Below are 14,438 nucleotides of genomic sequence, written 5' to 3' on the forward strand. Positions count from 1 at the left end.
TCTAGTCTTAGCTGTACCAATAACTTATTGTGTGACATTAAACAAAAGACAATGTGACTTCTATACATACCAACTTCATCAGCAAAAGAACAAAGACACTTAAAATTTATTGTAATTTCAAAGATCCTAGTCCATCCTAAAATCCTGATTTTGTGACTCTAAAATAAATTATAATGTTTAATTCAGATTTATAGAAGGATATAAGCATGAAGGCCATGTTATAAGAGAACTGAGAACTCATCAAAATCACGTCGTAGACCCGTCATGTTCCATGTGGGTTTTTATAGAACACTGGCAATTGCTTACTGTGGGAAACTCACTTTCGAGATGCTATATAGCTCCAGTGATGAAGGCGTTAGGGAGATGTTGAACTACCTGTGACTTGAACTCTTTGAGAATGTTTGACCCTCTGTAAACTTTCATTTGGCAAACTACTCAAAAAACCGGAATGCCACCCAAAGTCAAATGTCATGTCCTCCAGAAGGAAGTTAATGAACACATAGAGTGTAATCACTACCTGATGTTACCTTTTAACTTTGTTTGTAACATTGTTCTCTCAAGAGGTCTACACAACTACCTGCCATTTGGTTTTGCCATTAACCCCTGTTCTGAACCCCCTTTAAAAAAGAACTCTGTCCTAGGAGGGGTATACACTGAGTGGCCTCTGAACGCATAATAATCTGGCCACTAATATATATATTAGAGGCCCGGTGCATGAATTTGTGCATGGGTGGGGTCCAGCCAGCCTGGCCAAGGGGAGGGGACATGGGCGGTTGGCCAGCCTGCTTGCTGGTCGAACTCCTGGTTGAGGGGACAATTTGCATATTAGCCTTTTATTATATAAGATATACACTGAGTGGCCAGATTATTATGTGTTCAGAGATCATAACAATCTGGCCACTCAGTGTAGTCTTCCTGGCCTGCCAGCACTGGGAGCTCCTGCTTTGCCCAGGTATGTAAGTTTATCCTATTAAAGCTCTTATAAATTTAAATTAGTCTGTGTGTTGGTTCTTCACAATCGATCCTGAATTTAGACTTTTGGGACTTTCCCCAACAACTGGTCCTGTGAGCAAGCAGGATTCTGAAGAACCCACGTAAGCCAGAGGCAAAATAGGGGAAAACGGACTGAGCCAGGGGAAATCCCAGGATGTCCAAACACTATGCTTTGGGCCAGTTGGCATAACATTGGAGGCTTGGGGACAGGTGTGTGAGTATAGGATGCTCCAAAGATGCCTGCTGGAGTAGCAGAGTAGTGGAAGAGGCTTAAGGTAGATAAAGAAGACAAAGATGTAAAAGCAACAGTGGCTGCTGAGGCCTGGCCTCTCCTGTGTACTTGGAGGTTCTCTTTGGAAGAGGCTGGCCTCTAGGAATTGCCATTTGGAAGATGACCTCCATTTGGAAAAGGAAACTTACCTGGCACAGGCAGCTACTACTGAAGGGCTCTCACAACGTTTGCCTGGGGTACATGGAGAGATCACTGATACAGTTAAAGAGCTAGACAGGTTGGACATAATTTGTCCCACCCATAGTCCTTTTCACAGCCCAGTCTGGCCAGTCTGTAAGTCAAATGGATCATGGAAAATGACATTGGACTACTGGGAACTTAATAAAGTAGTTTCTCCAATCCATGCTGCAGTTCTAATATCACCCAATTATTAAATGAAGTAAGCAAATCCTTAAGAACCTATCATTTTGTATTAGATCTGGCTAATGCCTTACTCAGTATTTCTATGGACATGCAAAGTCAAGATCAGTTCACCTTCAGATGGAACAGAGAACACTGGATGTTTTAGGTTCTGCCCCCAGGCTATCTGCATAGCCCCACCATTTGCCATGGCTTAATAGTAAAAGATATATCTGTATGGAATGGTGGGAAAGAGGTGGCATTGCATCATGGTATTGATTACATTACACTAACTGGTAATGATCTTACCATTTACATAGGGTGGCAGAGTGTCTACTGGAGCACCCAGAAAGACAGAGATAGGCCAGAAATTGCAACAAGGTACAAGGATCCGGGTCCTCTGTCATTGGGGAGTTGTCTGGTCTAGTAAGACAAAAGTTATTCCCACTGCTGTGCTGGATAAGATATTCAAAATTATTCTATGCCAGAAACAGTAAAACAATTGCAAACATTTTTGGAATTGCTTGGATATTGAAGGCCTTTTATTCCCCATCTAGCTCAGCTCTTACATCCCTTATACAGATTAGCAAAGAAATGAACAATGTGGGATTGGAGACAAGAGCACACTGATGCCTTTACCAGTGCAAAGGTGGCAGTAAACAAACACAAAAATTAGGGGTGGAGGTATGAATTCAACCGACCCTTGTAAATTAAATGTTTCTGTTTATCCAAAGGGCTTTGGGAGGGGCTTATGGCAAAAGCAAGATGGGAGGAAGGTGCCCCTAGGTTTCTGGTCCCAATTATGAAGAAAGGTATAGTCCTAAGGAAAGACAAGGCTTGGCAGTGTACCTTAGTCTACAGCATGTAAAGAGTATCACAAAAGCCCTGCAGTGATGCTAAAGACACAGTACTCCATTGTTAGAGAAATCCGGGAATTTTCCATACCCCAACTGGGAGTGGCCCAGCTCACTACCCTACATAAGTAGTATGCATATTTGCAGCAACAATGTACTATATCAACTAGCATATACTACTGAGCTGCATGGCCTCATGTGCCCAGTCACACATATTAGCGAAGTGCTTGAAAACACTGACCTGGGTGTATGGACACATATTAAAGAAGGTCAAGTTCCAGTCCCCATGACTGCATGGTACACCAATGGGTCTGCTAAGGGCAATCCACGCTGTTGGACCACAGTAACAATACAGCCAAATACAAACACTCTATGCCTGGATAGAGAAAGCCAACAAGCAGTCAATGGGCTGATCTGCGAGCAGCTTGGATGATACTGATACATAAACCAAGCCCTGTCACTTTGGTAACCGACCATCAGTCTGTCTACAAAGGCCTCACTTTGTGGATGGGGCAATGCAAAAAGAACTGCTAAGAAGTTCAATAGTGCCCACTTTAGAAAGCTAAAATGTGGAATGAGATCTGGGAAGAGACAAAAGGCATCGAGGTCATTGTGTACCTACCATGTACTGGCCCACAGTGTTGAGTTAACCTCAGGGAAATCAGAAGATGAATCAGTTGGCCCAGGCCCAAAAGATAGAGAAAAACAGTGACCTTCAAGAGCTGCCCCATTGGTTACATAAAAAGACTGGTGCAGCCTGGCTGGCATGGCTCAGTGGTTGAGCGTTGACCTATGAATAGGGAAGTCATAGTTCGATTCCTGGTTGGGGCACATGCCAGAGTTGCAATCTCAATTCCCAGTAAGGGGCTTGCAGAAGGTAGCCAATCAATGATTCTCTCTCATCATTGATGTTTCTTTCTCTCTCTCCCTTCCTTTCTGAAATCAATAAAAATATATATTTTTCAAAAAGACTGGGCACAAAGGGGTACATACCCTTTGGGAAATTGCCAAATAGTTGTGCATGAACCTCACCCATATTAAGAGGACAAGCCAGGAGTGTACTCCTCATTCTCTGGAACACACACACACACACAGAAGTTACCATGACATTTAGAACAAACAGCAAGAGACAAAGCATTGGCCAGGAGATGGCAGGTGGATTGCATCAAGCCCTCCCAGCTGTCTCAGAACTGCAAATACACTTTGACAAGCGTCAACACTGCCACTGGCCTGTTGCAAGCATAACCTAGGAAGAAAGCAACCCAGAAGGCTACCACACAGGGACTTAGACAATTGTGTGCTAAGCACGAATGACCCAGGGGCATCAACAGTGACCAAGGGACTCATTTCACTGGTCACTAGGTGCAGGAATGGGACAATGACGACAATGTAATATGACACTGCCTGCTGCGCTAGCATCCTAAAGCTACTAGAGCGATTAAAAAGCTAAACAAACCATTAAAACAGAGACTGCAAATGAAAAACCCACTCTTTAAAGGGGTGGACACATAGGTTGCCAGAAGTTCAGATGGAACTCAGCAGCTACGCCAGACAAGCATGTTCTGTGCATATCATCTCTTAACCAGCGGACCACTGACAGCAATGAGGATTCAGCTGGAGCGCTGGATTGCTGAATGGACTCTACAACTGGGACCACATACTTCCATATTATTGACAGCTCAACATAACCTAGGACCAAGGACCGGTCACCTACAAATACCTTGGGTATGGCAGACTCTCCCCAGACGGTTTGCACTCAGTGTAGCCTATGGGGAGGGTCAAAATATTATCTTGCAGATAACTCCTTGGTTGCTTCCAACACCCTCCCCCCCAGCAGCTGGTGGTGCAGAACTTATCAGACAAAATACTGACTAAGAGCACACCGTTCCTGGCAATTTGGAGTATTATCATTCCTCTCCTTAGGTTAGTGCCCCAGTTGCCTCATCCCCAGCGGGAATTCAATGTGGTATTGCAAACTGGGACAGAAACCACTCTCAACTTTGGTCCTGAGTACAGATGACAAAGCAGCCTGTATTTTGATTTAAGCTTGTGATTTACCATTGCTTGCGTCTGTAACTTTGTCTTTTCGGCCATAGCATGCAAGATAAACTATTGGCCACCTGGGTTGACATGTTGGAAGCACTCCAAAATAAGAGCAACTGCTAGGTCTGGCAGGGGCGGGGGGAGAACCCTCTTCTGCCATGGATGTGTTACAGAAAACCGAAGAAGAACCAAGCAATACTTAGAGAGATGGAGTTACATTTATTAAGTGCGGGTCCAGAGGAAAAATGTCTCTCAAATTCTGGGCCCCAACACGGAGGAATTTTCCCTATTTATATGTTTTTAACTTCTTTGTCTCCCAAATATGGGGTGTTTCCAGCCCCCTTTGTAAGTTCTTAAAGAGCCCCTAGGTGCTGGGGCCTTGAGACCTCAACCAAAGGCCTGGCCTGGTGCCAGCGCTGATAATTTTGTCCGGGAAGGTACAATGGCCTCTCTGAAGTGGGCGTAGTCTCATTTTCCTTATTATTTAAGCAAGCAAGCATTTACAGAAGCCAAATAGCAGGGTTAAAATTTCAAACAGCAGTTTTTATATAAGATGGATGCTTAAGATGGACTCCCACGGAAGATATATATTTACTGCTGCCCAAGGAGGAACTTGTACCCTTATACATAGTGACTATTGTACATATATTACTGATTGTCATCATAATATATCCCTCACTCTGACCCAAATGACTAATCAAAAGTCAACTACTCAGCAGTTAGAAAGTAACCCTCTGTCCACTTGGTTTCAGTCTTTATCACTACCTTGAAAAGGAGTTCTATTGAGCATGATTGTTTTCTGTTTGTTCATTATGCTAGGCATCTCAAGAGTATACTGTTGCTGTACCCTCAGACTCCAAACCATTATGGTACAAAAGGTCCAAAAAATTGCAAAAAAAAATTATTGCACAAAATAGAAGGACTAATAGTACATCTGGGTGGAGTGTAGGGCAACTAACTTTAGAGATGCAATATGGCTCCAAAAACAAAGGTATTAGGGAGAGGGGAACTCTCTGTGATTGTTGAACATTTTGTGACTTTTTAGCTCCTTGTAACCTCACTCTTGGCTGACTACCGAGAAAACCAAAATGCCACCGAGAAACAAATGTCCTATTCCCAGGAAGGAAGTTAATGAATATATAAAATGTAGTAATTGCCTAATGTTACCTTCTAACTTTTCTTTTAACTTAGTGTACATTGTTCTCTCAAGAGGTCTATGCCGCTAGCCACCACTTGGTTTTGCCATTAACTCCTGCTCTTAACCCCCTTTAAAAAGGAACTCTGTCCTGGGAGGGCTGTGGGTTCTTCCTGGTCCACCACCATTGGAGGCAGCATCTTTGCCTGTGTATATGTTTCTCCTATTAAAGTTCTTAAAAATTTAAAGAGGGTTATGTGTCAGTTCTTCAAAATCAATTTGGACACTGGATAGGGGTTTGTCTGAAGGAGAGGAAAAAATATTTTTACTAATGCCCTGGTCTGAGATGTTTGGAAAGCAGAGAATGTTTAATTGTTCTTTTTTCCTCCACTTGGTTGTCCAACTAAGCATATTTTTACAACAAATGTAGCTAAATAATTTCTTCTACTCTCTTAAACCTTTTTGGCTAAGAAGTGCTCTTCACTTATTGGGCAACTTTCGGCAATCTGTTCTAATAGTGAAGCAGGAATTTTGGGGGAATATAGGCAGGCTTAGGGATTTTTTAGAATTAGGGTCCATGGAAAAGCATGGGGCTGCAGACTGGGAGAACGTATGTTTCCATAACACAAGGAAGCCAGGTGCAGTTACATTTCCATACGACAAGGAGGCAGCAACAGGTATACTTCCATAAGACAAGGGAACTGGAAGTAGCCAAGAAAGGTCTATATTTACAAAATAAAGAGAAGGAAGCCCTTCATTCAGAAGGAAGGAGGTGGGGGGGAGAACCTCACAGGTCCCATGTGAGGTTCGACCTTGGAGCCCAGGAGTTACTATAGTAACCAGTCTAAGGGAATAGTGACCAATCAGAGGGGATATCAAGGCACTAGGATCTGCAGCCTTTTTAAGACATTGGGAGGAGAAATCAGTGGGACCCTTTCCCACTCCCAATTTGGAAGTCCATTCTGTGGCACTCTTCCCTCTCCCCACGTGAGAGTCTGTACTTGTTCTTCAATAAATCTCCACCTTTGCTATACCACTTTCTGTCCGTGGATTCATTCTTTGATTCCGGTGGAAAAAGAATCCGGGTTCCAGTCCAAAAATTTGGTATCAGATGGTGCGTCGGCCGGGAATTTCTCCGTAAGTCAGTCAGTTCAATCTTCTTCACTTCAAATGGCGAGTAGCCACAGATTCTGTCTCTTTTCTGTCTCTTGTATGATTTTGGAGGCAGACGGCCACCCGCCAGTCACTTAAACTTGGCTGCCATCTAAAAAGCAGGCATCTCCCTCTCTTTTTCTCTCTCTCTTTCTCTCTCTCTCTCACTGCTCCTTTCTGGATGTATTCTCCAGGGCCAAAACCAAAGCGGGCATGGGTCAGTCAACTAAAAGCCACTAGGCGACTACCGCTAGAAGAAAAAGTCTCCCATGGAAGGATAAACTGGTGCCGGGTCGGATTAGAGCATTAGGCTTTCACCAGTTGCTAGTCAAAGCCCAGCCATCGACTAAATGAGTGCTTGGGTCCCTGCCCAGCTCCAAAGATCAAAGAGGCAATTCTTCCTCCGGTCCAGGATTCTTGGATGTTCTTACATGAGTAAGAGCCACAGCAGAGGTGCTGTGAGAGAATCTCTCCATGGCAAGTAGACCGCCTCATTAGGGTTTTAACAACACATGTAATTAAATTCTGACCCATCCAGGGGATGCATACAAGGGTTGGTCACCCAGCATCCCGGGTCCTCGAAGCTTAGACAGCTAGGAGAGAAACTGAGACACGGTTCCAAGAACAGCACATTTCTGACCCACTACATATGTCTACTCCCCTGGCCCAGATCCCAAGAAGGTTTTAATTGGAGAATCATCTGCCTTTTCTTCTGCTTTCTATCTCAGTCATTTCAAACAGTATCCAGCCAAGACTGTGCCTCCACGGTCCAGGACCCACTAAGCTTAAAATCCTAAGCCTCCATTGGTGCGGGCCTTTATAGTAAGGGTCCTGGGGAAAATTTCTAGGCAAGAGTTAAGAATGGAAGAGCCAGCTACTTGTTTCCTACCCCTGTAGAAGTTTTAACCTTTCAGAGACTCCAGCATTACAGTTGTTAGTCCGTTGATTGCTAGGTCGCTTCTTTGTTGTGATCTCTGTGAAATGAATCTGGAACTGTGAAATGTCTTTTTTTACTCTGTTATTTTGAAACCAAAGTGTGTTGGAAGGAAAAAGAAGGTCCTTGTAAGTTGCTGAAGGTCTGTGCATGTTGCTGAAGGTCTGTGCAGGTTAATGACAGGAAGAGAGAATATGAGAGTGGAAATACTTAAAAAAGGTTTAAGGCGTGGTCATGCATTTTTGAAGGTCATTGAAAAAGAATTTGAAGGCTAACTTGAAAGTACAAAGTTTGTGAAGGTTGCATATATGTTAACTCAGGGAAGTTTAGATAAAGACAACCAGCTAAAGTTGTATGATTGTCTTCCCCACCTGGGGTGAAGCGGGAACTAAGGTTATCTATGAAGTGACCACAGCTTTGCGGCTTCTGCGCCCTTGGGGACATGGCAGCAGGAAATGGGCAGGCGGTGGGTGTGTCCTATCAGCACTTTCTCAACAACCCAAAATATACTATGGAATTATTCTACTTCAGAAAAAGCTTACACAGATTCAAAGCCAAGCTCAAACAAGAAACTTTCAGTCAGGGGAGGAGGGCAAGTGTGATAATTCTGCATCTGCCAGTGACATTCTGGGGTTTTACATTTCTCTTATTAGGATTTATAAATTGTTTTCAATGCTTTAATGCACTGTCTGCAATAAGCCATATGCCACATGTTATATACAAATTGTTTGTTGTACTAGAACAGTAGTCGGCAAACTGCGGCTCGTGAGCCACATGTGGTTCACGAGCCGCGGTTTGCTGCTCTGTTGACGAATAAGTTTGCCGACCACTGACCTAGACTCTTGATTTCAATAATTACAAGCTGTTGTTGTTCCTTGTGATTAAGCCCCTATCCCAGTGGTCAGCAAACTCACTAGTAGCTAGAAGGCTGTTGTCTCAGCAGAGGTTTTATCAATTGCATTTTTTAACAAATCTATAACCATGCCACTTTTGGATTTTGTCATTGGACAGCCATCACCTTACTTTGGTGCATTTAAATCTTTAGAAAACCCAAGGAAAGGACTCTGACTTACTCTAAATTGCAGGCTTCTAAGCTGGTCATGTTTGAATTAAAAGGTATTTTGTAAAACTTCAGGAAATTACAGCACCCCTTTCTCAGCATACCTGAATAATTTAAGATTAAAAAGGGTAAATAAAAGTCTCTTCCACTAATATTTACCATTAATAAAAACTAGGAAGGTGTGCCTTTGTAATTCCCTGCAAAGTCAACTAGCATGTCCCTCTCCCAACAGGTGAAGCAACCATGTTGGTTGCCCAGAAGGTAACATTCTTAAAGGTTTGAAAATAAATAGCAGAAATTAAGGGTCAGAAAAATAAAAAGTTAAGCCAGTGAGTAGACAGTTTAAAGCGCTAAATTTAACTAGAAAGAAATTCCATCCTTTCCTGAAAAATCAGGCAGAGGATAAATCCTCAGTGACGGGGGGAGGGGGGGGATGGGGTGCGGAGGGGGGAGTGGGAGAGAGGGGGGAGGGGGAGGGGGGAAATAGGCAAACAAAGGGGTAGGGATTGGAGCTGCTAATACTTTACTGGGATCACTGGATACTGGCCAGACCAGGGCTCCGGGTACTGTGTAAACTGTCTTAAGTCCTCATCCTAAAGTAAACCCCTCGGAAATACACGCCAGTAGGTACTTCAAAATATTACAGCCGCCTCAGGCACCTTTAATCACAAACAAGGGACCTGAGAACACTGGTTATACACGCTACCCCCATCAGGAAAGTCACCAGGAGCATCAGGAAGGGGTGGCCTCTGCGTGAGCTCGGTGGCCGGTCGCGGTGGTAAATGTGGTTAAGTCCACCCGTCCATCTTGTCTGCGACCGCACGCCAACAGGGTGGGTCACACATACAAGGATGGCAGGCATCCTTGCACGTTTTTTTTTAATTTTTCTTTCAGATGGAAAGTGTGTTCTCTACACTACAAAAAGACAGCCCTCTAGAATGCATCCTCAAAAATTGGGATAAGTTTGGCCCACAAACCTTAAAAAGAAAATGCCTCATTTTTTTCTGCACTATAGAAGGCCTCAAATGTAGTAAAACAAAGCCTGTTAATTACTCTAAATTAACTACCGTTAATCAAGGGGATAACAGAAATCCCTTGGCCTTTTTGGAAGGCGCAGGGAGGTGTTGGTTAAGCATACCAACATTATCCCAGATTCAGAATTGGGACAACTAATTTTAAAGGACAAATATATTACTCAGGCTATCCCAGGTATCAGGAGGTTGCAAGAATTGGCTATTGGTCCCAAGAGTGCTTTAAAAATCTCCTGAAAGTTACCACCTCTGTGTTCTATAATAAAGACCAGGAAAAAGGAGAAACAAGGGGGGGCAGGCCAGAACCAAGGTTCTCTGTGCCATGCTCCGGCAAGGCAAGGACCCCGTCAGAGCCCGGAGGCGAATGGTCAGTCCCGGTCACCTGCTACAACTGTAGATAAGTTGGACTTATGTGCTGGAGTTGCCCTAAGGAGCGTGGTGGACTCCTGAAGCTCTGTCCTGCCTGTGAAGGAAACCACTGGAAGTAGGACTGCCCCTGGAGACTGAGGTCCCTTGGGGCAGGGCTGGTGAGGTGACCAGTTGGCCCAACAGGACTGATGGGGCCTGGGGTCTCTCAATCTGGCTCATCAGAGGACTGCCACCTCCACCCAGGAGCCCCAGGTAAGCCTGACAGTGGGGGAGGGCAAGGAAATTAATTTCCTGCTCGATGCTGGAGCTGCCTTCTCTGTACTCCTCCCAAACCCTGGTAAACCATCCTCAGAGAATGTAGCCATTACAGGCATGTCTGGGAAGCCAAGAAAGATATCTTTTTTTCAGCAATTAGGGTGCAGCTGGGGTAAGTTGTTCCTTTCCCATGCCTTCCTGACCCTGAAAAAAGCCTCACATTCACATCAGAAACACTGTCCCCTCAACCCTGAAGCTCCAGAAGGACTCAATATTCTAAGCCCAAGGTTTATTGAAACTTTGACATAGTCCTCACAATGCCCCATCTTAGGGGTACAAGAGCCTAATAGAAGGGAGGACTAGTTCAGAATCAAAGCCATCAGTTAACATGGTCAATACTGCTCCAGAGCTTTTAGGAATAGCCCTCATTTATTTAGGCAGGCCTTTAAACAGCCCAAAAGGCTCTTTTACAGGCGCCCTCTTTAAGTCTCCCCACAGGTCAGCAGCATCAACTCTTAAATTCGTCCGTCTCCAGTGAGCCTTAAATGTCAGCACAGGAGGAGGATGAAGCTGCATTGTCACCAATTAGACCACCAAACTTCTACTCATGTGAGCCTCTAAAGGACCTGAAACTTCTCTTTCAAAGGGACCCTGGGAAGACAATGAGTGCCAGATAAGTAACATATTCTGGTATTTCTAAATAACCAGTATTTTCACCTTTTTAACAATTCTTATTCTGTCTTTTTATAAGTGTTATCTAAACCCTAGGCTGGTACCTGGAGGAGACCTTCAGAAACACCACAAGATACTCCTACTTATAGCCCCTCTCTGTAACCCTGGTACAGTAAATTTCTCAAGCCATACTGGCTCCCCAAATCCTTAACTACTAAGTATACTATAAGCAGCCCAATTCAGAGTACAATGTGTTACATCTTGGTTTATAGGACAACCTGTGCTACCGCTACCACCAACCAAAACCACTTTCTCAGGCCTTGGTTTATACTGTTTCATTATTGCTCGTCTTTAACCATCGCTTGTTATGTTTCATATTCTCCCATTTAGAAGCCCTAAAGCAACTGGTCCTCCGCATGGAACAACAAATAGAGGCCGCTACATCCATCTTCCGTGGACCCTTAGTAGCCCACTTCTGATGGGACCCTGACTGCCGCCCCCAACTATGACCCCTTTGCCAGCAGAAAACAGCCAGAAAGACGTAGCATCCCCTGTCCCCAAAGGCAGTTGGGTTTTCCTAATCGGAGGGGAGACTGAAGCAGGAATTTTGGGGGAACATAGGCAGGCTTAGGGATTTTTTAGAATTGGGATCCATGGAAAAAAACACAGGGCCACAAAGTGGGAGAAGGTACATTTCCATAACACAAGGAAGCCAGGTGCAGTTACATTTCCATAAGACAAGGAGGCAGCAACAGGTATCTATAATAATAAAAGCATAATATGCTAATTAGACCAGACATCCTTCTGGACAAAGCCGGGGCTGGGAGGGAAACCTGGGTCCCAGTTGCCTGCTGGTAGCCAGAGGGAAACAGGTGCTGGCAGCCAGGGGAAGGAAGGCCTACTCTTGCACGAATTTCGTGGAATGGGCCTCTAGTATTTCCATAAGACAAGGGAACTGGAAGTAGCCAAGAAAGGTCTATATTTACAAAATAAAGAGAAGGAAGCCCTTCATTTAGAAGGAGAAGGAGAAAGCCCAAAGGGAATAGGGAAACGATAAGGCAGGAGCGGGAAGAACCTCACATGTGCCATGTGAGGTTCAACCTTTGAGCCCAGGAGTTACTATAGTAACCAGTCTAAGGCAGTGGTCGGCAAACAGCGGCTCACGAGCCACATGCAGCTCGCGAGCTGTGATTTGCTGCTGTGTTGACTAATGAGTTTGCCGACCACTGGTCTAAGGGAATAGTGACCAATCAGAGGGGATATCAAGGCACTAGGATCTGCAGCTTTTTTAAGCCATTGGGAAGAGGAACCCAGTGGGACCCTTCTCCCCCTCCCTACATGGGAGTCCATTCTGTGGGACCGTTTCCCCCTCCCCACGTGGGAGTCCATTCTGTGGGACCCTTTCCCCCTCCCCACGTGGGAGTCCATTCTGTGGGACCCTTTCCCCCTCCCCACGTGGGAGTCCATTCTGTGGGACTCTTCCCTCTCCCCATGTGAGAGTCTGTACTTGTTCTTCAATAAATCTCCACCTTTGCTATACCACTTTCTGTCCGTGGATTCATCCTTTGATTCCAGCCGACAAAGAATCCGGGTTCCAGTCCAAAAATTCGGTATCGATAGTTTATACTTTTGTCATTTCAAAATGTTATATAAATAGAATCATAGTGTATATTATACCTTTTGGAACTGGCTTTTTAAAAATCAGCATAATCCCTTTAAGAAGCCATCCAGGATACTGCATATATCAATAGCTTTTTTCTTTTTTCATTGCTTAATAGCATTCCATTGTAGATGTACCACAGTTTGCTTTAACTATTCACTCATTGAAGAATATCTGGGTTGCTTCCAGTGGTTGGCAATTAAGAATAAAGCCACTATAAATACTCCTGTACAATTTTTTGGGCAAATTTAAGTTTTCATTTCTCTGAAATAAATTTCTAATGCTACAATTGATCACTGGATTGTATGGTATTTGCGTGTTTAGTGTCATAAAAAACTGCCAAGCTTTTCCAGAATGACTGTACTCTTATATTTCTACCAGCAATGTATAAATAATTTGCATCCTTGCCAACATGCGAAAATGTCACTATTTTTATTTTATTTTAGCCTAATAGTTGTATGCATTGCTTTTAAATGTTCTCACTTTAAATCCACTTGGGAATAATAATAATAGTTGCCCTTTATTAAGCCTATACTATATGCCAGACACTGTACCAGGTATTTTATATGCATTGTCTTATTTCATTTTCTTTACCCCTCTGCACAAGCTGGCGAGATAGGACAGAGCCGTGCATCACAGGCTCAGTCATTTCTGAGTCTAAATTATCTGCGTCTCTGTATAGTTGTTTTTCTATCTCCCCTTTTCCTCTTGAGGTTTACTCTTTTGTCTCTCCCTGGGGAGAAAAAAAGTGGAAATATTTAGGACTGATCATTGCCTTTGAGATAGGTGCCAGGTGGACCAGAAAAGGGCCTACAGATCCCAGGGGCCAGAGTATGGTGCCTCTCACTTCCTGGTTTGTGGCTACAGACCTGCAGCCAAGCCCATGGGCAGGAGAGGGAGAACAGAGTACTGTATTCCTTCCTGGTTTCTACCTACCTAGTCAAGCCCTGGGGCTCCCTCATGAAATGAAAATGCCTTTGGCATCCTTCACCTGGAGGCAGGATCCTAGTCTCCAGACCACAGCCTTCCTCTGGCAAATGAAGAACCCTTGACTGTGAAATTACTGCTTTTGTAAGTCAGAATGGTTGAATATCAGCAATTTCATGTGGCCCATCTTATGACTATTAAAGTAATAGTGCCAAACAAAACATCCTATAAAAGGGGCTTTCCAGTCAGGAAAGTCTACAAAATATTCAAATAGACAAGCCTGTTCTTTAGAAAGGAAGAAGGAAGCAAACTCTGATGCTTACTGAAATTGAATTTTTGGACTGGAACCCAGATTCTTTGTCTGCCAGGGTCAAAGAATGAGTCCATGGACAGAGGGTCATATAGCAAAGGGAGAAATTTATTGAAGAACAAGCACAGACTTCCCTGTGATAGACAAGCCTGTTCTTTAGAAAGGAAGAAGGATGCAAACTCTGCTGCTTACCAAGATAAATGCATACCTTTAAATATCAACCAAATCTGAGTAATGCCTGAATTTATTACCAGGTAACACAAGACTTCACACTCTTACAACAGATTGTGTAAATTTCATGTTTCATATTTCTCATCATCTTCTACCAAACATCGTGTAATAAATCCAGAGCATCAAGACTAAGAGCTGAGATCTCCTAAATTCTCATGTGCTTACAATGATCTCCCTACCT

At 43.9% G+C, this 14,438-nt stretch overlaps 1 long non-coding RNA gene across 2 annotated transcripts; it reads left to right on the forward strand.

The window, feature by feature from the left end:
• Positions 1-3,944: 3,944 nt before the first annotated feature.
• LOC308250503 lies at positions 3,945-12,670 on the forward strand. 2 transcript variants are annotated; one of them, XR_013960848.1, is made up of 3 exons: positions 3,945-4,203; positions 9,697-10,454; positions 10,945-12,670. It is a non-coding gene; the product is annotated as an uncharacterized lncRNA (long non-coding RNA). The 2 variants fall into 2 exon arrangements; XR_013960849.1 differs by having other exon boundaries at positions 4,000-4,401.
• The last annotated feature ends 1,768 nt before the right edge of the window (positions 12,671-14,438 follow it).

Source organism: Plecotus auritus (assembly GCF_963455305.1).
Source record: "Plecotus auritus genome assembly, chromosome: 6".
In the NCBI taxonomy this organism is placed as follows: domain Eukaryota; kingdom Metazoa; phylum Chordata; class Mammalia; order Chiroptera; family Vespertilionidae; genus Plecotus; species Plecotus auritus.